The sequence below is a fragment of the Corapipo altera genome, unplaced genomic scaffold, assembly GCF_003945725.1.
Source record: "Corapipo altera isolate COAL_440 unplaced genomic scaffold, ASM394572v1 1b, whole genome shotgun sequence".
Classification (NCBI taxonomy): domain Eukaryota; kingdom Metazoa; phylum Chordata; class Aves; order Passeriformes; family Pipridae; genus Corapipo; species Corapipo altera.
The window spans coordinates 4463208-4488632 of NW_020884881.1; positions in this window are offsets into that span (position 1 = coordinate 4463208).

Genomic DNA, 25425 nt, shown 5'->3' on the forward strand with positions numbered 1-25425 from the left:
TTGCTAAACCAGTATACTAAAGGGGATGAAGACTGCTCGTACATAAGCTACTATTCTCAGAGTCATCTCTGTAGAGTCAAGGCACCTCCCATTAGGTGAAGGTGTTGTGACCCTGATTCCAGAATGACTGAAATAATAAAAAATTACTGATTCTTAGAATCTCTGTGCTTTGGGATAGACTTTCTATTGCATTGGGCCAACATTATATTGATATGAAGACAGAGGAGTCTTTGCTGACATGGCACTAATATAATGGAGTAAAAAAATAAGAAACACAAAAGAAGAGACCATGCAAATCTTAATACTGTCACAGACACAGGAGAAGTGAGAGCGTATTGCAAACCAGAGCCCTCATAGGCAGACACCAAAAAAAATCCCCAACAAGTACTGAAACCAGCCAACCTAACTACCAAAATTGTACCTTAATATTAGTAAAGAATATAGACAACTCAGCTGTTCAAAATAAGTCATGCAGTAAATCCGCCTAGACTGTATCACTATTTGAACCCCATGCCATTTTTCCTACATAGTAAGAAAGGTACAGCACTACAGTGGGGCATGAGATAACTGTCACAGGAATGGATCAGGAGTACATTCAGACAGCTAATAGAAGGAAAATAACAAGTTGCTCTCCCTAATTTTACTGCAGTCCACAGGACTGCAGGTAGATTACCTCCCCTTAATCATTTCAGAGGTGATAACTTTGTGCTGGCATAATCCCAAAGGAATATATATCAATACAATTCCTGCTAAATTTCCTGACCATAATTTGCTAAACTAGCTAATCAGAAAATATCTTGTAACTTGTGGCTATTTATAACTAACAAAACTCTTAATTAAAATAAAGAAATACAGAAAAGAATGGAAAGGTTTTCAAGCATCTCATGAATGAAAACAATTATTACTGAAATGTTTAGCAAAATTATTTTCATTTTTTAGAGGTTTCATAAAAAAGGAGTGATAATTTTAACCAAAAATAAAAAACTGTGCATCCAGCTGAAGTAAACAGAAAATCAGGACTCATTGCATGCTTAAGTGTCAAATGTAAATCTGAGAAATCAAATAGCCACTTCTGAATACCTTGATAAATCTCTTGATAGAGAGGGATTGGTGCATTTAAGTAGCCTAAATAAATAGTAGGATTCAATGTGAAACTGGAAATGCCATGGTTAACATGATAGTTTTTCACAGATTGGTAAGATCCATCTTGTAAAATGATTCTTATCTCCTGCTACACCAAATACTTTAAACTACCACTGAGGTTAGTGAATTAAAGTCAGTCAATATACTGTGAGGTGTCCAGCATGTTAAGGATATAAAAGCCTGTAATATATATCTGTTACAATCAGCCTTTCTGTTTGAAGCTCGCATGATTTCAGTGCAGTATCAGTTCTCTCCCATCTCTTTTCCCAGATTTTTTTTTCAGAGAATAAAAATAAATCTTTAAGATAACTACAGAGCTCATATTTACTTGTAAAGAAATAGCTTAGATGAGGCCATATTTTAAATTTGGCATTAGCTCTAGACTTGACTCAGAGTTACTGCAAGAACCTTGCTTACAGGGATGACAGCAAATGATTCACACAGTGCTGTTTTGTTGATCCAGCTGTAGGGCTGAATTAGACAACAGACTTCTAGAAAGACAGAAAAATATAATTTTACAGACAGAGACTGACATGCCTTGGATCCACCAAGATGACTCACATTCTTGCAGTGAGAAGTAACCCTCGTCTTAGTCAGTTCACAAATTAACAATGATTAATCAAGCATAAAAAAGGCTGGAATGACTATGGCAAAGTATATCCCAAATTAAACATAAATTCTCCCAAAAATACTTGTGAGTTTTTTAATATATTCATATCTGTTATGGTTCATTCAACCTGCATCCTACCACTATTGTACTTGCTTGTCACAGAATGCTACTACAATAAATGATAGCAGAAATTTAGTTTAAAAGTAATATTTGTAAGGCCTTGAACATATTTGACTCCAAATTTCCATGTCAGCTTTAGGTTTAGAAATTACTCAGAAAAATGCTTATTCTTTTAACCACTCTTTTTCAATTTTATTTTATGTTACACCCGGTTTTGTATCTTCCCCTGCTCTTATGTTTAACAGATTAGAAATGTGTAAATTTGTTCGTTATAAATCTTGAGACCATCCATCAAAACTTAAATCAATTTATTAAACAATAACCAATAGCAACATATATGAGTTTTCTGTACCTCTGGCTGAAGTACAGAAAACACCACCCTGATGATTTCTGTGACCAGAAAACATAGTTCAGAGATCACATCAGGATCAACCCATAGAGATAATAAGACTGGGAGGAAGGGGGAAGTGAAAATCATTGCATTTTTGCAGGCAGATAAACACAAGGAAACTACAATCTTAGCTACAGGGAGATGGTTTCATAGATTCATGTTCAACAGGAGAAAAATTAGCTGTTTGTCAGGGAAGATATATACTGTGAATTATTCAATTAGCTCAAGTAAAAAGCGGGGTCATGGTATAACAAAATAATACATTGATTTTTCCTTACAAAAAGGCAAGAATGTGAACTGCTAGTGCAGGTATTCATTTGAACTGCTACACCAAGCCCAGGGACCAGCTGCCTGCCTCTCCGATTAGGTTTCATTCTCACTCCCCAAGTGCCTGATACCAGGTCCACAGTTCTGAGTCTGCTGACACTCAAGCCCTGTCTAAGCCTTAGAGGTGCTTAAAATCAATTTGTTCCTCCGTTTCAGTGCAGAAAGTTCCTGAGGACTGGCATATCACTTACTCAGAGATGCGTTGGCTGAGTGGATAAAGCTTCTACACTCCAGTGCAAGCTGATAAAAGGTACGAGGCAACTAAACCTACCCTTACTCCTCAGAGAAGCCTGATGCGTTAGACATGCTCAGGTCATAAACTGATTTCCACACAATAGCCTAACAGAATAGACTAATATTTGTGAGAAAGCCACATTTTTTACTTTTTTTGCCCTGTGGTAGTTTTGAATCTGCAGATCCCATTTTTAAGAAGGTATTCTTACTGCAGGGCTATGGAATAGATCAAGATGAAGACTAGTCCCTACCCCTGGAGTTACTGAAGGTGTGATACTGAGTAGAAGAGAAAGTGAGACTCAGGGCACTGGAGCAAGACTGGTCCAGATGGGGATTTACCCAGGACAGGTACAATGTCTTTATTTTTAGTAGCATAGATTTAGGTTCACAGAGTGGGTTATATTAAAAGACTCTAGTTCCTGATAATGGGAAATCAGCACTTTCTGAACACTTTTCTCATTCACATTCCCTGCAAAATCGTAAATACCTTGGCCACTGTTGCTGCTATTCTCTCAGGCCTTGATTTTCAATCTATGAAGCCTTATATGGTTTTTGACACTTTGTATACCTGTTATCTATGGTAGGCAGGTGCCATTATCATAATTCATTATCTGGTTCCTGATTAAACCATTTACTCTTACAAGCATAGATAAAAAGCAGTTTTGCCCCAGAGATGCTCAGAAGAAATAAAAAGCATGAAGAGAAATGGTGGAGCCGGGTTCAGTGGCTTGCTGTGGGCTCAGCAGGAAAGCCAGCGTGAGAATCCCAAGACTGTGCCTTGCAATCTGGTATTTCGGTGTCTAGTATACATTTCTTCCTTTTTGCTTCCTTTGTTATGAACACTGTACAAAGATGTGCATTTACAGACTTTACAAGCAATAATTTCTAAGTTTTTCTTCATCTGTTGTCCTGGTAGACCTGTTTAAAATTTCAAAAATGGGAATAGTGAACTGTTTTAGTTTGGGTTGGTGCTTTGTTGGGGGGGTTTTTTGCATTATTTTTACTAAAGAGAGTTGCATGATGTATTATATATTGTGTCACAAGCTGGACAAAATACTTGCAACACTGCATGAATGAGGAGGGGGGGCTGTATAAAGACTTTATACTACTTTGCATTATATTCCCACATAGACTTAAACTCTGGACTTCAAAGTATCTTTTCTGAGATGGTGATTAGAATTAGTACAGTGACAGTTGGCAGGAATTAAACTACATAACTTGAATTTTGGACATCGAAATTACATTTCTGACCACGTCCCAAAGGCCTGAAGACAGAAATGGTGGACTTGGGGCATAGTTAATTTCCAGCATATTTCAAAAGAAAAATCTATTCATGGCTAATATACGTTTATCCTTTTATGATCTTTAAGGTACATCAAAATACCATCTATTCTCATTTAAGATATACGAGACTCTAGTGAACCAGACATTTGGAACCTATACAAACAGGCTACTGTTTGACCTAGTTTCATTACAGTCCTGAAACTGCCCATTACCCACTTAATGATGAGTAAGATGAAAAATTGAATCCAATCTACCTCGCAGGACTTGAAAAACCATCTAGACAAATCTTGTCCAAGAAAAACAATTCAAATTAATATGCCAGACTGTGAACTCCAGTGGCTGAGGGAGGAGTCGGCACATTCATTTCTTCTGCCCCTTCCACAGGTGTCACTTCTCACTGTGTCCCAGATGTGGGGTAGATACTGGTGAGTTTGTACCTGGGCTCACCTCTGCTAAACTCATCAACACCTTTCTGCCAGAGTAGCTTTTCAGTCACATTTCAAAGAGCAGCAGCAGCAGCAGTGGGGCTGTCATGCCCGGGTTAACAAGCTTTGCTTTCTCAGCAGTGTCTATTGACTTGGGCTTAATATTTCACTCACCATGATTGCTGTTTTCAAGAATAGCTCAGACTTTTATTAGTTAGTATAGTCTATGATATACATAGCTATACACTTAGGTATGAAATGGTACATTTAACTATGCTAAATCAAACTCTCTTCCTTTCACCAACATAAAGAAATAAAAACCCAGTACTTCAGATCCTCCTTAACTATCACTGTGTGATGGAAATGTGCTTTAAGTCTTGTTTAAAACACCAGAAAAACCAAGACTTAACACTGATGATAAAAGATAGCTGATCCTAGATTTAGACTAGTATGATTGAGAGTAAAATTTGTTCCAGAGTGTCAAAAGAAAAATGCTCATTAGTGTGCATACAAAAACCATCACAGCAGAAAAATGCCAGCACTTACTGCAATACATCAGCTATTGACATTAACATAGTAACTAACCATTTCTGGATAGTATGATGCATGGCTGAACAGAATACTGCAAAATGTTAGCTTCCATCCACATGACTAAATTACAGTTCTTCCCTCTCTTTATCAGCCTATCTCTCCTGATGTTTTATTGAATAATTTTAACATGGACAGTGAAATAATAAAGAAATAAAGGCAAAGTTGTTTTGTATACAATACATACATACATGAGTTGTACCAATCCTATATATAAATAAATGAAATAAAAATTAGCAACCAAACTGTTAGTTTCAGAGATATTCTCCAAAAGAAGTAACCTCTAACACTGCCCATTTTTGAGCAGAGTGATTCCAGACCGACTGAAAATCCCAGTCAAAGCACATAGTTTTGCAGTAGACTCATCTGGATAGTTTCTTAGCCAAAACAATTTCAACAAAAAGGCTGGTTCCAGACATACCGTATTAAATAACCTCTGAATTGGCAAAGAGTGATGCATACATTCCATCTGAGAGTCTGCTATGGGTCCGGTCAGTTGAGGTAATGTAAGGTCAGTTTCGCAGCTAGAAATTATAACAATATTTTCAGCAAATAATTATCAAAACAGTAATTTTGTTCATTCAGTGTTGAAATATATGTAAAAATCTGACAAGATAAAGAAAGAGTAATGCACTATTTCAGACTCTTTAAACTTTTAGAAACAAAACAGCAGAAAAGTGGGATGAGTGGTTACAGTGAAAGCACAAATAAATGTGAGTGTATAATTTTATTGGCAGACAGGAGTATATGGTCATCATCAAACAAGATCCTGTTTTTTTCCTCAATTATGTCATAGTTCACTGTAATTCCACTTTCTCTGTGGGAGTTACCGACAAGAATTAAAGCAGTCTGCAAACTATAAAATGAGAGAAGTCCTCATCTCCTCAGCCTAAATTAGTTTTTACCTTCTCCTGGTCTTTTCCCTCACAACCATGGCACATTTTTTCTTACCTCTAGTTTGAGAGCCATTTCTGCAGGCAAAGCAGAGATGGATGGAGAAGTGCAAAGAGGGATTCTTCCCTGTGGCAGGGTGTGAAGCTGTGGGCAAAACAGGAGCAGAGGGATGGCCATGTCTCCTGGGAGCCCCCTGCACAGTTAGCAGGAGGGAGGGCAGAGGCTGAAAGGCAGGGATCTGGTCCAGCATCCTCTTCCTCTCACTTCATGATCCTTCTCTACATATTACTCTTCGCAAATACTCCACAACTCTGTCTTTCCCACCTCCATATTGTAATATTTTAAAATCTTAACCCATCCAGTGATCTGCTGCATTCAGTGTGGTCACAAAGTTGGGCTTAATGGTAATGGTATATAAAACTTCTGAAACAAAGGAACTGCTGAAACTTGCAATGCTTACAGTGACTTCCAGTGAATATGTGCCAAAGCTTGTGTTAACATCTCCTACCACATATCCCTTTTCCCAGCATGATTCAAGATGAAGATAGTTTTAATTAATGGTCTGTTGTATATAAGTTTTCCTGGGTATTTGAAGAATTAGAAGGCTTGAGTACAAATACAATGCAATATTCCATATGCAAACATGCAAAATTTGCCCTGGCAGCCAAGAAAGTAAACCCATCCTTGGGTGCATCAAACGCAGCACAACCAGTTGGTCAAAAGGAGTGATTATCCCACCATACTCAGTGTTGGTGCAGCCTCACTCAGAACCCTGCGTGCAGTTTTGGACCCCACAAGTTAAAAAGGATGTGAAGTCCTTGAATGCATTCAGAGGAGAGTAACAAAGCTTGTGAAAGGGCTGAAAGGAATGCCCTCTGAGGAGCAGCTGGGGAATCTGGACATGGGTAGTCTGGAGAAAGAGATGCTGAGGTATGACCTCGTTGTTCTCTACAGCTTCCTGAGAAGGGTAAGTGGAGGAGATGCTGATCTCTTCTGCCTGGTATCCATTGATAGGCCGCATGGGAATGGTTCAAAGCTACGTCAGGGAAGGTTTAGGCTGGACATAAGGAAGTGTTTCTTTTCCAGAGGGTAATCAAACACTGGAACAGGCTTTCTGGAGAAGTGGTCAATGCCCCAAGCCTGTCAGTGTTTGTCATTTGGACAATGCCCTTAACAACACACTTTAATTGTTAGTCAGCCCTGAATTTGTCAGGCAGTTGGACTTATTCTTGGTCCCTTTCAACTGAAATAATCAATTCTGTTCTATTACAGTAGTTCCCATCTACTTTGAATATTTTAACTATAAAATCAGCAGTATAACATTATCCAGAGGGTAATATTGCAACAGTACACAATCACAGTCATGAATTAAATTATGCTGTAAATATAAATGTGTGCGTATATATATATTTAATTTTCAAAGATTAAATCTATAGCCTACCACTTCCTACATCCACCAGAGAACACATAACACTTTTCCTGCAGTTCACCCAGAAAGAACTTCAGTTGAACTAGTGACTTTCTTTAATCAACTCTTAAAAAAAAACTCTATAGAGATTTTTTTAGACAACGTACTAATAGAAAGAATCTCTGCATCGCTGAAGCAAAATTTCACCCTCTTCTGATAATTCTTGCAGGTGGGTCCGGAGAGGTGCAACCAAAGGAACAGATTACCTACTTGTCATAAGAATTTTCCTCAGGGTCTGAAGTATGCACAAAGAATGAATGAAGAGAATGAGGAAGAGCTCTGGTGCACAGATTGGCATAGACTTTTTATTCCAAGTGAATCTCAAGGGCAGCAAGTGCAACACACTGCTTTGGTTAATGTAGTTGAGTGAATTCAAACTAGCATAGTTTGCATGGCATAGGTAGCATGTCTACTCATGTGAAAACATGTCCCTGTGCCTCTAGAAGCAGAACCGAGGTCTTTGCGCCTTGCCTACTGTGACCCCCCCTTCCAAGGTTAATAGGTCATTGCTTCAGCATTGATTTTATTTCTACAAACTATCAAAATCAACTCTTCTTGTTACAAAGTCTTACACAAAAAAAAAAAAAAAAAAAAAAAGTCTAGGCCTAACCCAGACAAATCTAGAAGGATTATTGAAAAGATAGAGCAGAAAAAGATGCGGTTGTAAATTACAAGTGATGAATGCTGGTTCTTCAGTGGCTCATGCTTTGTTTATGGTCAAAATCTGAAAAACAAATGTCTACAGCAATTGATATCTGTAATCAAAGTTAATCTTCCAGAAATGTTAGTGTTTTCAGTTTGGAGGTATATATTTTACTGCTTTTTGCAGATTTAGGATTGCTTCTGTCTAGAAACCTGTAAATCTTTCAAATGCAAAATGTAACATGGTTCAGTTTATGCACCTCATCTGGTCTGATTTTATTGATATAAAGGATAGTTTCAGTATGTCATAAGTGCCATCCTAATGCCCTTCAGAAATAATACCTGCATCATGATGGTAGATATTAGAAACATTTTGGATGCTTTGGTGTGTACAGAGCCCTTCAGTTCACCATGAAAATGGGGGCGACAAAACCACAGAAATTTAAGTGAAATTTGCATGGGGGAAAAAGGGTCCATAATGGCCTAAACTCATACATATCATAAAACCTCCATCCTTTCCTGACTGCTGTGTTTTATTTGTTAAATCGCAAACCAATAGGGACCGTCCCTCAACAGATGAATACCTTGACTAGAACATTAGAGATTGATCTCATTATGGACTACAGATGTTAACATAATACAATTTATGTAAAATAAGTATGACTTTTTTTTGCAGCCCTTTATTTAGGAATGTTGCATTAAAAAGTTAATCACTGAATAAATCTACAAGCAACTGTGGAAGCAAAGCAGAGTCTAAGACTTAACTTCCTTTATGGATAATCACCCTTTGTGTTGGTAGATAGAGGTGCAACTTTCTCATTTGCTTTTCCCTTCACTCTTCTCAGTGAAGTAGCCCAGCTGCTGTGAAAAGCAGCTGCACGGCTGGCGTCCATCAAAGTGATTACAGCAGTTTCCTTGTCAGTAGGAGCTACAGACTCACCCCCTTCAGGTTGCAGGGTTTCTAGGACAGTAATCAAACTGGTTGGCTCCCACAAGGATGGCAAATAATCGTTTCTGAATGAAAATAATAATAACTTTTAGGTTTTGCTAGTCCAGCATGTCAGACACACTCTGAACACACCTGATAGTGTCTCTGAACTTCTTAATCAGAAGGTAGGTGCCAAAATGTACCAACTGTGAAATGCCCAGGCGGGCAGAGGGCAGACTTGGAGCTCTACAGTGGACTGATTTCAGGTGCTTCTAGAGAAGCCACCCAGGCTACTCTCGCAGTCTTAGCTCCATCATGCTGTCCTGTTACCAGCCTTGACGCAGTCAGTAACCTGAACCTCAGTGTGGACCCCCAGTTTCTTTGCTTTTCTTACTGTCAATACACTGTAGTAAAACTAGATCTCAGTTGAGCCGGAATAATTTAAAAGATCCACATGCTAACGCAAGCTAATAGTAAGGGTTGTCTGAGTAATGGAAACATTGAGTAAATGCTTGCAGAGTGCTTTACCACTTCTCAGTCCATATAAGCCATAAACACCATGTGTCTAGCATACAGTTTTCAGAATAGAGCAATTTATTCCCATTGTCCTTGAAAATAGTTGCATTTAAGAGAGCTTTCTTCAACTATCCTTGTGTTGAACTGGATGTCAAGGCTTCTGGCACTCCATCAAACCAGATAATCTATTTCCAAAGTAACAGTTCATTTAGCATTAAAATTGGCACTTAAGGATTGATATAAAATGTAAATTAAATGTAGGATATGAGTAAATGAAGTTACTCTTATACTTCAATTTTTGTATTTGTCCCAAAGTTGATATTTTTATCCAAATCATAAGTACTCTTTCTCCTTTTAAATGTATGGTTTTCAATTTCATTTGTGGCATTGCTTTCATAAGAGAGAAACATCACCTTCACTACCAATTCACATGAGAGTAATACGACTATCAATCACAGTGGCTTGGAAAGAGCTAGTAAGATTTCAAAGCTAAGGATAAAGATAAAAGAAATTAAATTAAGTAATGCTAGAATGAAGCAATCAAGATTAAATGTGTTCTCAGCTGTTGGATTAACCAGTTCTAAGTTTTTATCGAACAAAAGGTTAAAGAAATGAACTCTTAACAGCAATTTACTTCAGTTTAATGTTTTTTTAAGCTCAAGCTCACAGCAGCTGAATTTCTTCTGTCATTAAAAAAAAAAAAAGTGAAACACCTGACAGTATCATGTCTAGCTAATGGCTCTCAAGAAGTTAGTTTAACACTCATGATGATCATGTCCAAACAGGGTTTGTGGTTTAATTAGAACCCTAAGAGTTTTGAAAATCCCATATACAGTAAGCAAATTTATGAGCTAATGATTTAAAAACTGCTCAAAAGTCTTGAGCCTGAATTGAATTAATTATTTCAATGAATTAAATTAGATGTAACTAAATTAAACTGAAAAGAACAAAAATAATTCTTAAAACATGAAAAAAGTAAAAAATATCTTATCTGCTAAATGCTATCTTGGGGAAAAAAAATTCGGTGGATGATGAGTGAATATTCTCAATGAAACTAGTGTAAATTCAAACCACGGTTTTCGTATCTAACAAGAATTTCCAATAGAAATGTGAGAGTACATGGCTCAATTCTTGTAAAAAATGAGTAACATATTTTCCTGGGTAACTGTTAATTGTTTGGATTCCTTCACCCACGAGTACCACCACAGCACTAAAGTTCTTGCTGGTGTGTTTTTGCCCTGCATTGTGAAACCAGAGATGGAGGGCCAGAGAAGGGGACACTTGGGTGATGGGCCTCATGATGAATGTGCCTTGGTGACATCCAGAACAGGTTGTCACCTCCATGCCTTAGGGCTGCAGCAGGGCATCATGGTCGACTCCCCAGCAGGCAACACACAGCCCAGTGATACCTGATGACCATGGTCTCTCTCCTGCTTCTCAACACATTTGTGTGGGCAGCTAATTTACTGACAGTGGAGCAGGGCTGCCAGTGGTCTGCCAAAAGGGAGAAGAGCAGTGCATAAGTTAAGACTGCCAGTATAAGCCTGGTATTGAAGCCATGTGGCGTGCGCAAGACTCAAGTACACAGTTTTTCCTGGGATTTTCTTTAATGGTCTCTCTCAAGAAAAGTAAAATAATTAACTGAAACCCATGAGATTTGAGTAGGGCAGTTAAACTGCAGTAAGCTTCAGTGTAGACATTCGTCCTAGAATTATGTGCCTTAACCTGATTTCAGGCTTTTGTATATAGAGTGGACAGCTCAAAATTCAAGAGAGATTCAAAATAATAAGTTGATGTTTCTTTCTTTGCCATCTATGCCAGGCTGGGCCATCCCCATCCATGACTTCTCTTTTCCATCCTCACTGCCAGTTCCCACACTGTCCCATAGGTGGAAGATCTCTAGGTGTTTCTTCACCTGTAGCAGCACTGCTTATCCAGCTCATGCATTGGGCTCTAACATAGAAGATACTGCCTCATCCCCCAAACATAGTCCCACACGCTGTCCCATCTCAGACTCCAGCTGCAACATTATGAAACAGACTGAAGAATAGATCAAATTAAAGACATAGCTCTTTGGAAGGGTAAAAAGGAAAAGGTACATGTTTGGCACACATGGGGAGAGGGGAGGAAGAGCAGGCAGCAATTTCACAGTGCCAACTGCACTGACAGGCACCTGGTGTGTTTCTTCTACCACCTCACATCCATATCACACTAGGACTCATGTGATCATCTGGATCAGGAGTTGACCTGGCTAAAGAATAACCCTGTAAATGAGTAAATGTGAAAGATTTATGTTTAACTCATGTCACTTATCTAATCAAATTCTCTGCAATGCCCTGCAAATGGTTGTACTGAAAAAATGAGGGAGTGATGGAAGAGTGGAAATGAGTAACCTGAGGTATGAAGTAGTACAGGTTGCTTGTGCTGTATAACAGCTGAAATAAATGTAGGTCAAATGACACAGTAGCTTTTTCTTCTAAACTTTCACAAAGGAACATCTCACGCTTTAAAAATATTAGGGAATTCAAAGAAATTGGAAAGTTTGTCTTGTTCACAAGAATTCACAAATAGACTGCAAAGAGAATCAAAAATTTTGTATCCTCAGTTTCCCTTTTTTACTCTCAAACTTGCCAGCACCACATTCTCGAATGCCTAAATCACATAGTTTTCCTCTGAGCACCAAAAAAAGGTCTCCATTTGGTGCCTAAGTGTACGAGGCATGCTTGAGGAATGAGACCCCTGAGGATAGTGAGTGTCTGGTTGCTAATGTGTTTCTTCAGTTTTCAGCATATACCAAGACAAGAAGGGAAGGAATGAGACAACAATCTCAAATGCTATTTCTCCATGCTGTAAGAATAATGCTGAGCTTGCCTTCAGAATTCAAAGACCTTTCAATTTTCTTTCTATGACTGATTTCATTGCTTTCTGGGCTTATTTTCAATACAAATCAGTGACAGACCCAATTTGCTTACTAGTTCCAAAAATGGATTTCAGAGTCAATTGTTGTAATAAGTGCCTTTCACAGCAAAATTCTTGGTGGCAAGGAAAAGGGGGAGGAAAGGTGAATCCACATAAATGTTGTTGCATTAAAGAAAGGAGTAAAATTCAAACAAAATTTTATGACTGATCAGCCAAAATATAATCTAGAACCATTAAACATTTGTCTAATAAAGACAAGATTTGGAGCTTCTGAAAAAAGTAGCACGAGAGTGTAAAATTCCTTAAATCAATAAATTGAAGATTGTAAGTGCAGGAATGAGAATCAACTCTAAGAACCCAAAATTATGTCCCAGAAAACTAAAGAATGAATGGATATGGAAAATGTTACCCAACAAGTGAAGGTAAACCATGCCTGGGTGTGGAGGTTCTGGAGAGCAGTCCACGACATCCACATCTTGGAGGCAATGTGTAAGGCTGCAACCAAGTGGTGGCAGTGATGGTGGTTGTAGAGATAGTTCAGATTTCAGAAGAATTTGTAACGTTTTTTTTTGCTTAGGAAGACAGTAAAATGCCTTCTTACAAGGGTTGTTATTTTTCCCTTCTACAGTCAGAGGGAGTTGCAGAGAGAGAGTCAGAGAGACATAACTGGGCCTCAGCAGCTTGAGAGAAGGCAGGAAGGACAGGGAAGAGAAGACAAAAAGCCCTGGAGAGGGCGAGGCCTTGCCTTTTTCTCCCTGGGGCTTGATGCTTCTACAGCACTGTGAGGTTTTTGTAAGTCTTTCATGTTCTGACCTTCTAAATAAGCTTTTTGAATTCTTTCCACTGCCACAGCATTTCTGGAGATGTCTGTGTATCTTACTTTACAGTGGTAATTTCCTCTTCGTCTTCAGCCCCAGCCCTAACATCTCAGTCTTCCCTCACCACTAACCCTTTTCCCATGACATGTCACCTGCCTCATCACACCACTATGGTTCCTTGAGGCCTATACTGTAAATGAGATCCTTGAAATATTCTTTTTAGAAAATAGTCTATTTTGGTGTTGCCTATTGGTCAGCTTGACTGTGTAGGGTAAGTTAACTCAGTGGAACTTAGGGATGTGGTTTACTGGTGAACTTAGCAAAGCTGGATTAATGATTGGACTTTTCCAACCTAAATGATTCTGTGTTTCCATGACTTTTTGTGCTAATATTGTTCTTCAATATTCTAATCTGCTTCCTTCACAGCCATAGGCTCTAATTTTGGAAAGGATACTATTGAATATGTTTACGTCCTACTTAACCCAGACATATGGTTAAGTACTTTCCTGATCAGACATGTGCCTGTGTGCTTTCTCAGACTGATGTCTTAGATCATAATTATTTGCAAAATATATAATTAATGTTTTGGCATGTTTTGTGAGAACATGAATAGATAAAACCAAATATTTTTTCTGGTTTTGGGTAAAGAGAATTTTTGGGGCTAGTTTTGAATTGCTAGGTTCTGAATACCCGAGTAATGTAAACTTTTTGGGCTAATTTTTTGTTACTAGGTTCTGAGTACAGTTTAAGTGTGTCTTTTAACCCACTTTTTGGGATTAAAAAATAAATAAAATAGAAAAAAGTTAAAATTATCTTGCATATTTTTAAAGGCTATTAACTGCTGTTTGGTAACTAATGGTAAAATATTGTCTCTGGTAATATGTTTGTAGGAAGCACATGGCTGTTTTAGTATAACTGAAGGCCCTAGAGTTATGAAGTCTAAATAAATTCAATAGATTTGACATATTCCTCTTTTTTAGATTATTCAAATAATGCAGATCCCATTTACATTCTGTCAGAGACCTTATCAGAAGGCTGTCAATTGTGACAAATTTTACAAAGCAATTCTTGATCTGCATTTATGTCTTTTTTGTGCTTATAGCTGTCATGGAGTGACTAATTCACAATAAAAGTTTTATTTGACAAATTTAGTATCTTTACTGTTTGTGGAATGTCTATGCAGTGAATTCAGTTTCAAGAAAACAATCAATTATCCACCTTTTCCAGTAATCACTTTTATGAACCATTTAACTCTATAATCACTCGTGGACACTTGAAAATCAGGTGTGTTCTGTAGACATGGTTACTCATATAAGTCAAGTGGGATCATTTCTCTCATATTTTTTGGGACATGGGAACATGTCTGGTGACAACTCTCCCACACACACACGTAAAATACATTCCAGTGTCCTATGGACATGCGGTTTTGAAATTTGCTTTTCATAAGCACTTATTTCAACTAAAAAAGTCTATTGAAACTTCCATAGGAAATTAATTTGGGGGGGGGGGGGAAGTATATATAATCCACCAAAAGGCTTGATAAAATTCATTATCAAATATTTGTTAAAATGTTTAACATTACTTATCTTTCAACTATCTAGCCTGGACTTATCCAAATTCAGGCACCTGAACAAGATGTCTCCACAATCGGAATATCTGACCTGACTAGTTAATACAGACAGCTTTGCCCCTTAGAAGTGACTCATGTCACCTAAGGTCTGAGCTGCAATCATGGGTTGCCCTTCCCTTCAAACCGAACGTATCGAGAGCCTGGGGCAATTAGGCCTCAAGATGAAATGGTTCAGACAGGTGCATGAAGTGCAGTGTCCAGGCTTTAAAGCAGCATCAAAATAGCTGTGAGGGTTTAGTTTTCTACTGCTTTTTTCCTTGGCTAACTAGCTTTTTGATACCTGTCAAAAATGAAGCAACAGAAAAGGTTAGCATTTGGAGGCTCTTGTATAAGGAGGAGCTAGCCTATAAGCTAGCTGATTGTCTAGAATAAGTGTTTTTGAAGACGAGTCTAGATCAAAATATCTTAGAAAGGTCACCAGGCCAAAGGTGACTTTGTCTTATACTTCTTTTTCATGTGATCTGGCAATCTGCCATGTATTCATAATACATCAAAAATGTGTACACTCATTCTGAAGTACAGAAAGAGGGAAAAGGTAAAAATTATTGAATTTTTTTTGGGGAAAAAAATAAGACAACAGAGCTATATTCAAAGTAAGAAATGTAAGAGGAAGCAAATTTTTGAATGACTAAGAGAAGCATGGTGCCTCAAGTGCCTCATCTACCTTCAATATCCACTGGAAAAAGCCAAATCACAGAACACAAGAAGCATAAGAACTTCTTCAAACAGGTAGGTTGAGTGAATATTATATATATCTACCCTCTCTTATGCTTAATTAAGTATCCTTTTTCAGTCATGGTCAGAGAGAAGACATTGGTTAGACCATCTTTTCATCTGGCCTGACATTTGTTTCTTATTAAAAAATTACTTTTAAAAAATCTGATAGAGTTTAGGTCGAAAAAATATTACAAGATTGCACCAAGGCCAACTCTCTTCTCACTAGAAGAATTTTCCTCATTTATCTAATGCAATTTTAGATATATTGTGCTGATCAGTGTAGTTGTTCATTGCCTAAATGATCTACTTCATTGAACCGTAAAGTTCATACAGGAAGATTACTAATTCATATATGTATTGTTTATACTGCCTTTACTAAAGAAAGTATTCCAATTATCATTTAAATAATGATATTTGATTTTAAAATGTACCAAATATGCAAATAGTGCTGTTCTGAGCTGAGCTATTATACTCCAAAGATCAAAAAATGGTAGGCCAATTGTACTCCAATTTATAGCTGTATGATGACAGCTGATTCACTTGTGTAAGGAAAATTACTTTGTATTTACCCCAGTGCAACAGATAATCAGATGTGACCCACTGTAATGAATATCTCTGGGAAACTTTGACATGTTATCTTTGAAAATATGATACTCACTTACTGCTAGGAATGAATTATTTAAATCACAAATTTGGGATATTATTTTCCTTGGGCTGTTGCACCTTCAGGACATAAACCTAGCTTTGAGAGAATTGCCAGCTATCTCAATTTTCAATAATGAGAGGAACTTCAATCTAGAAATCCATACAAAACATTGCAAATAAGCCATTAAGTAGAGAAAATGTGCTTTCATGCAACACCCATTAAAAGAAAACTCTACTCCTCATGAGAAAATTTACAACACCCCAAATCAAAGCAACCCCCACCCTGCAGGAAAACTGTGAGGTCAGCAATTTAATACTTTGTTTTTCTTGATCTGTATGGCCACATATTAATAATGTCTGGGGGTAGGGGCATGTTAACTATGAAGGAATTTGGGATGTTTTCATTATTGCTGGGTAAATAACTCTTGAAAAGTAAGCATCTCTTTTATGCATAGATCAAGTGAACTTGGCAGCAGCAATGTCATTGATGCTAACAGTGTGTGACAGGAAACAAACCCATGTGACTGCTGTGTTTTGTAAGTCGAGCTCTTGTGTAAGATTCCGGTACATTCTTTTCCAGCTATTCTTTCAGAAATTTGAACTTTTAATTAAAAGGCAACATTGAAGCATGTCCAGCACTGACAGTCTTAATGCTGTTTCTTCTCCACATTAACATGCAAACCAGCTTCAGGCAGCATGCAAGGAGATACTGTATAATTAGCTTCATTGTCCATTATGAAGAAATATGTGTTTTGGTGAGGGAGAGAATGTACTAGTGTTTTCTAATCAAACGATCAGGATTTTCAGCTCTTAATAGTCATGTAATTTTCTCATAGACGCTCTAATGACGATTTCATTTTATCAGTTGGACAAAACAGATGTCTCAAATTCAGGTTGCTTGTAAAGATATACAAGCTAGCAGAAAACCAAATCAATGCATTTAAAAAAATAATTTGAAATACAACATTTATTAAAGTAAATATATATAGCCAAAAGCAAAATCCAAATAAATAGCTACATGCTGATCTCTGGAAAGATGAACTGTAATATGTGTCATATAATATGCATCACCCTAGAATCCATTTCAGTAATGAGCACAGAGCTTGATAATGTATGTGTATCAAAGATCTTCGATAGTATGTAATGCTGATTTTTAATAGTAAAAACCTAAGGACTGATATGACATGACATGATATGTTTAATATTCCAACTGGTTACTTCAGTGTTGGGTTTGAATTCTGAATTTAATTTTGACTGATAAATTAAAAACACATTATCTGTCATGAAGCAGAAATGGAAAACTAAAAGACATGTTTTTTAAGGAAGCTTAATTTTTATTTCCCCTGAGATTTAGAGATATATTTCATATGTTTCATAAATAGTAAAACTCCTACTGAAAAAAAACCAAGACCACTATCAGTTTAATTTCTGAATTAAACATCCTGTAATGGCAACATAAGACTATAGGATTAGATCTTGAGTTCCAGGCTCACAATATCCAGATTCTTCGTTTCTATGGAACTAATAATAAAGGATTAAAATAGAATCTGTTCCTTCTCAGATTACTGAGTAATGTTACAGAACTGAATTTTCATAGTGCATTTCATAAGAAGCAACATGTGAAAACTATCCAATATTTGTACAGTTAAATCCTCAAGAAATAACCAATCACTTAAATATTATGTTTTCACCTCCAAAGACTACAACTAATCTTGTGGAAATCAGTCTGGACATACACAAATTAATGTATCAAGGAAGTAGTAACTCAAAGCTATCACCATAACCATGGAAGTTTTCAATTTTGCAGATAGTTTAATAAAAAACAATAGAAACAACCTAAAAGAGAATATTTGACAGGTGCAAATTATCTGTCTGTTTTATATGTTTGCATCACTAAGTCACCAGCCAAACACTTTTTGTTAGATGTTCCCTCATGGACACAAAATTCATACTCATTAGATATTTCTTCACCATCCAAACTTGCTCAAGTGGTTGTTTCCCATAGAAAGGAAACCTGTTACCTGGTTTAGTTCAATCTCTTCCTGAGTAAGATGGTGGATCAATTCCCTATTTTTCTTTTTGGGTTTCACCATTTAGCATTACTCCTCCCTCCAACCATCTGAAGGCTTTCTGAAAATTCAACTCTAGGCACTGCAGATGACAGCAAAGACTTAATCAGAAGTGAAATTCTACTACATAAAAATGGTGTATCCAAAGCTTTTTCAGGTAAATGGTAGTCTTTGCAATGCTTTTGGCTGACATGTAATGAAGGCTTACTGATTAACTACATGAAATGGAAGTTTGCTTCAGATGTACCTACAGATGTATTTCTTTCCTATATTACAGAATAAAGAGCATCTTTGAACATCCGTTCTGTTATTACACCACCACTTCAGTAGATTCTGAGATTATTAATAAAATATGCAATCTGCATTATAATACAATTAATTCATCAGTCAGTTATTGTCAGATGTATGACAGTATATTTAACAGGAAGACTTTTCCCTGATTCCTATTGGTGTGGCTTCAGTTGGCTTGATTTTACGGAAGATGAATACCTGATATTTCTATGAATCTGACTCACTATAGACTGAAATCAGGGAGGAAACCACATCTTGATAGATCATGAATTTAGAGCTACATAAAAAGTAGTCCTGATTTCTTTTGTCTCATAACATTTTTCAGTACTTTTCTTAGTGCTGAGAAACAGAGGTTTTCCTCAGTTGATCTTGTCATTCACTCAAGAAATTATATATTTTTAGAAAACAGGTCTTTTTTCCCCAACACAAGGGAGACCCAACTACAATGCAGTTCTGAGAGTAACATTTCATCATGAACTGAAATATTTCAAGTTCTTTATAATTTTCCCATCAGAACTGATATCATGGCTACTGCTTTCTCCAAAACTGCAAATAACCTTCACTGCTGTTAAGAACAAAGCCAATTTCATATTCTTGATCTTCAGGTAAAATAGATCACTAAAATTTGCATTATATGGGTATATGCATTTTAGAAAGTTTTAATTGTCTACTGACTGTCATGAAGTAGTTTTTAATAATAATTCTATTATCTCTGAAAAGCTGAGCAGCTTGGTAACTGCTGTTAAATGCTCTTTCAAATGTCTGACACGTGAGGCAAACCATATTCTACCCTCTGGGATCTTGACCAGTAGGGTGGAACAGTTGGCTTCGTTACTGACGGGATAGCCTCAGAGAATTTAGGGATCCACTGAGTCCTTTGGTTTTAAACCTGTACTCTCTCTGTGCCTAATGAAAAATAGTATATTTTCTCATAATCACACATTTAATTTATGAGTAACTCAATATTAGCCTGATAAATGCTTAACTGAAATGCATATTTACAGCATCTCTTGAGAACCATTCCAAAATCAATTAAGATATTAAAAAGCAGCATTTTTTACCATATCAGTTTTGGAGGACCTGCTTTACAGAATGTAGCTACAGAAGCCTCTTATTGATATGTATAAGCAGTGACTGTCCAATTGCCCAACGGGTATTTTACATTAGACTTCACAAAAATTCAGGTGTTTCTGAAAAGTGAACGTTCTACAAGACACATTTTTCTTCTCATAAAATCAATATTAGTTTGTTTCAGCATAATTTTGAATTATTCTCGTAAGTAACCACCACAATCAGTGTTTTTGCCAGTGGAGTTATACAAACTTGTTCAATGAATGCATAAAATCATGAATTCTGCTATTCAGGTCCGAAGGCTTTGCACACACTGAGAATCCTGAGGTGTTTGTGCATGACACAGGATCAGGCACAGGGTGCCAGAGCAATTCTCCAATGTTAAAGTTCCAGTTGTATTTCTGAAGATGTATTTCTGTTTTACTGTTGGAGTTACCATTTTCATTTACCTATGGAACACATATGTTATAATAGCTGTTAAAATGAAAGATCACAGAATCTGTAAAATCTCGTTTTCACAGAATCAATGAGATATGAGAAAGAGCTGGTTTCCCTATATTGTGGAAGAGAAACTGGCATGTGCACATCTACACTGCAGCTCCCAGAGCACCAGGCAGACATAAGCAAGGACCTCTGTCAGAAGAAGTCATCTCACAGGGGCCTTATTCCCCACCTGTCACTGCCACATTTAGTGCTGTGAGGCCACACAGTCAGCTCTGTCAAGGATTTAATTCAGGTTTAAATTAACCCCTTTACCGGCAAGTTAGTTTTATGCTAATGATTTTCCTGCTCCAGTTCACTATACAGTTGTAGAAAGTCTTACCTTAAAAAAAAAGGGAAGAGAGGGCTTTTGGGCAGGAGGAGAAGGAGCAGATCAGTGAGTGGAGTGCACTCAGGTGCTGGAGTACATCATGCACCAAAGGAGCTTTATGTCAGTTCATGGTGTTGGTGATAGTACAGCAGAGGCTTATGCTTAAAGTAATTCTGCATCTGACCTCCCCTGAAATCAATGCTCTGAACCTATTTGACTTTCCAAAAGGTCATGTAAAACATTCCTAAAAGTGCACATAATTAACATAATTATGCTGGCTAGAATAGGTGAAAGAAGCCATTTCAATCCTGAGGGTCAAGGAAGTTTTTCATATACATCCACATCAATATTCAATAATATCTTGAAAAAAAAAAAAGGAAGTGTGGCTACAGATTACCTAGAATCAAGGAATAACCCCATTTCAGAATGTTTCTAGGACTCCTTGTTGATACAATAGAATTTTAGCTGAGAAAATTTAGGTGTTAAGCAGAAGAAACAGGCCCATATAATTTTTCTTGCTATTGCTGAATTAGCCATTGAATTACACTCCCAAGGCAGACCTACCTTTTGAATCTTTGCAGACGTAACTAAGTCTATTAAGAGTAGAAAAATCTCAGGGTTTTAACCAACATAAATATGCAAAAAAACCCCAAACAGATTCTATTTAAAAAGTAAACAGTTTCTTTGTGCAGCTTATCCTGAGAATGGTCCTGGCAAAGTAGCTCCTGCTCCTGTATGAGTTGTTTCCTCACTCGAGGGAGGAGGGATGGCATTTGCTCTAACAGTACAGCTATCCCTTTTGCACACAGACAAGCCCTAAGGATACAAGATGCTGGCAGAAGGGCCAAAACAAAAGATACTGTTGGGCTACTGTCTGTGAAAAGAATTCCCAACTGCTCCCTGGCACATTTTGAAAACACCAAAATCTAAAACCGCCCCAAGCTGCCTGATGTCACACCTTCCTAATGCCTATTCACACCGTAATTCTAATAAGGAAGGGTGTAGGAGTCAGTTCAACTTCTTCAGTTGAATCCTTTTTTCTGGATAACTTCAGCTGTCCTGCTTTCTCTGTAGTACAGCACATCCTGTGGATGCTGAGGGTCCTGCATGGCAGAAGCAGGACGGCAGAACATTTTACTGAGAAATACAGACCAGTTATCTTCAAGCACCACACGTCAAGCCAGTTATGAGACAGGTACTTTAAATACATTTATTTCTGATTCATTGTAATTAGACCCTTCATTTCACTAGCTTTGTAGTAACATTTTCCATTTTTCTAAGAAAAGAAGGAGAAGGAAAACGAAGAACATCTTGAATTTATGTGTCACATGCAGACGAGAAACCGGTTTCATCCACTCAGAGACAGCGTTCTATCCCATGTCTGAAGAAATGAGTCTATTATGACTGAAGCAGACCTGAGATATTTCTCAAAATACTGATGGAAACTTCCCTGATTCTCACAAGTTCATCATGACAGGTCCAGTGAAGTTAATTAGCAACCAATGTTTTTGTTCTGTGATCATCCATGTTTTATATCATTCCTCAGTTCCACTTGCTGTTGGAAAAATATTGTCAATCTTAACATTGAGAATGAATTGTATTCCTGTATGGAAGTTTTTTAAGCTTAAAATACAATGTGACAAATCTTTTTTAAGGCCTTGTCAGTCACATTCCTTATCCATCCAGCATCCCTAACATCAGATGCATTGCATGCACTAAACCAGGGGTGTGTTTAGCTTTGTATGCAGACACAGATGAAGATCAAGTACAGAATTTTTTTCCCATTATGTGTTATTCTACATGGAAGACACCCATGATAGAAAGTCTGCTTTGAGTATTAAAAAGTACAGAGTCACAGCTTGGAGTCAACAGTAGTTTCAGGAAAGGCAAGGTTAGACTCAAAGACTCTGATAATAAGCAATATCTCTGTATGATGGTATTGTTTCTATGAATGAAACTATTGCCTGTAATGAAAGCTTTCCTGAAGTATATTCCCTCCCATATGGCCAAAATCCCTCCCCTGTACTGATTTTGTATGACTTAAAAGATGTGAAGGCTTTTAGTGTTTTTTGCTTCTGGACAGAGGTACTAGGTCATAAGGAATAAATTTGTGTTTGCTACTACTCAAAACAATTCAAGGATATTTTATGTTCCTCTCTAGGCAATTATATTTGTCAGATCATTTATTTCATTAGGTAAAGTAATTTTTTCCAAACTTCTCTTGTTTTATTATATCTCATTCAAAGGAGGTAGGAATTGATGGGGTTTTTTCTACATGCCAAAAATTAAGTCCAAACAAATTAAATGCTATTACTTTATTCATACCTCTGTAGTGATTAAATGGGGCACTAACATCCGCAATAAAAAAGCAAAAGCAAAAACAAAAACAAACTAAAACTCAGAAGAGCAGGCCTTTTTTTGTACTCTCTAATTAGAGGTATATGCCACATTATCAACTATAGCCTTTAAAATAAAAAGTATTTACTGAGGCTAGACACAGTTTGTTGGGGTTTTTTAGGTATAGCTTCTAAAAAATTTGTAAGAGCAGTTTATCTTGTATGATAGTAATTCCACAAAAGTACACTGTATTCTTCATTATCAGTAAAGGCCAGCTACCTTGTTGTATATCCTCTGCCATTCTTGGCACTGCTCCCTGCACCACTGACATCTCTGTACAGAAACAAAAAGGGGCTTGGGTAGAAGTGGGGTTTAGTGAGACTGCCCACAGTGTTACTCACTAAATGTTGAAGTGAGGGCAGAAGTCAGAGGAGATGCAGAGTGGCAGAGTTTGGCAGCAATCAGTGAAATCAACAGATCCAGCCCTTCCATCCGCAATGGGGGCAGAGGAGCAGCTCCAGCCCTCCCATCCATACTGAGGGCAAAGGAGCAAAGATTAATGGGGAAGATATTTCAGGGTATTTTTATCTTGATTCCATTTGCATTTTGACATAAAGCTCTGACTTCTTTGCATGAACATTACTTCCACTGATGTTGGGCAGGGTTTGAGATGTATGCTGACCATGTTGCTTTTGATGACTGAGTACACCTTCAGCATGTATTTATGGAATTCCCTGTGGAGGGGGTTGGATAGGCCACAAGGGACAGTCCTCAAGACAGAAGCATCTGAACTGTCTCATTCATAAGAAATGTCTTTTGAACCTGTTTTGAAAGAACTTCAGTCCCAGAGTCTTCATTTTCTTGCCCAGCAATCAATTCCTGCATTTCTTGATCCTTTTCATTAAAGCTCCTTCCCTGTGATTTCTGTACTTTGAAATGCAAGCCACCATTTCTTGTCCTCTAATGGACACTACAGGGAGCACACTTTGCAGTAAATGAACTGGAAAACTGTTTTCACATTCCATTTTCTTTGCTCTGTGCAATAAACAGTGCTAACTCTTCCATCATTTATTGCAGCTTTCAGATCTTTAGTAACTTTTCCTCAATTAGTTTCCATTGTTTCGGAGCTGTTGCACCCAAACCCATATACTGTATTCCAGTTGAGATCTTATAAATATTCAATGGAGTAGAAAGATTATTTTACATGACTGGATGATTACCTAACCTAGAACAATTTTCACTTTTTTTGCAAAAGTAGGGCAACATTGACTTAAGATCACATTTAATGGCCAGAAATCTTTCCGAAGATCCAATATCTTTTTCTATGAACTGATATCTTTTACAATACTCATTCAGATATTTTTTTTATCCTTATATATGGCACTTTACCTCTTTCCATAGAAAGTAATCTTATAATTTTGTCTAGGGACTCCCTGGATTTACAGCTACTCAGCAATTCAGGCTTCTAGACTTTCAAAAATATGGAAAAATGTTCTTAGTACTGCAAAGTAAGGATGATTTGTACACCAGCCTGGTGCCTCTACATTGTATTATCCTTGCTGTGCTTACCTAGCTCCACTGGACACATTTAGCCCTCCCAACAGGTGCTATACAGCAAGTTCGTCAAGGCTGGGACTACCAGTGTTACATCTACCTGGTTGGATCTACAGGAATAAGGAACTTTTGCCTTTTTTAGCTGACTGCTGAAAAATAGCTTCAGACTATAATGGAAATTATTACTATTACATATAAAACATAGGTATTTAAACCTGACTTAACACCTTTTCTTTGTAAATAAGCATGTCCATCACTGGGACTGGTATATTTATAAAGTACTGAAAATACTGTATGAAATTAAACAAATGAAAAAATTACATCCAATTTCACTACATTAAAAAAGTAGAAGTACAGAAGGTTGGATTCAGGAAAAGAATAAAATTCAACCAATGTCAATCAGTTTTAACTCAATAATATCAGCTCGTGTTTTCCACTGCCTATGGAGTTACAAATAAATTCAATTTTTAGATGGGATTTGAGTGGGATCATGAAGTGCCTGGGATGAGGCTGTGCTTCATTCACTGGGAAACTGAAAAAATAAACAGAAGTCAGGCCATTAAAATGAAAGAACCATTCAATGAAATGGTTAATAGATGGACAGTAATAATAATTCCTGTAATTTTCAGGTGCATATATATTAACATGTCTGTACCCATGAAAATGTATTACACATCTGTGGATTGCATAAACATCCTATTTATAATTTGTGTTGTTTCCTTTTTACTCTTAAAATACTTGACTCTGCACTACAACTACAGCCCTCCTGTACTATAAAAGATGCAGCCACAAATTGTGAGAACATTCTCACTCAGTATCAGCTATTTATAGTCTTAATGTGCAAGCTTATCTAGCTTCTGTGTGTAAACTGTGGAAATAGATATGGAAGAGCTAAGTACCTTTGGGTGGAATGAAGCTCTTCACATCAGCCTTGGAGGGGATGTGACCAGTTAGCTTAAAAGAGATGCTTAACTGTTAGAAGGCTAAAGCAAA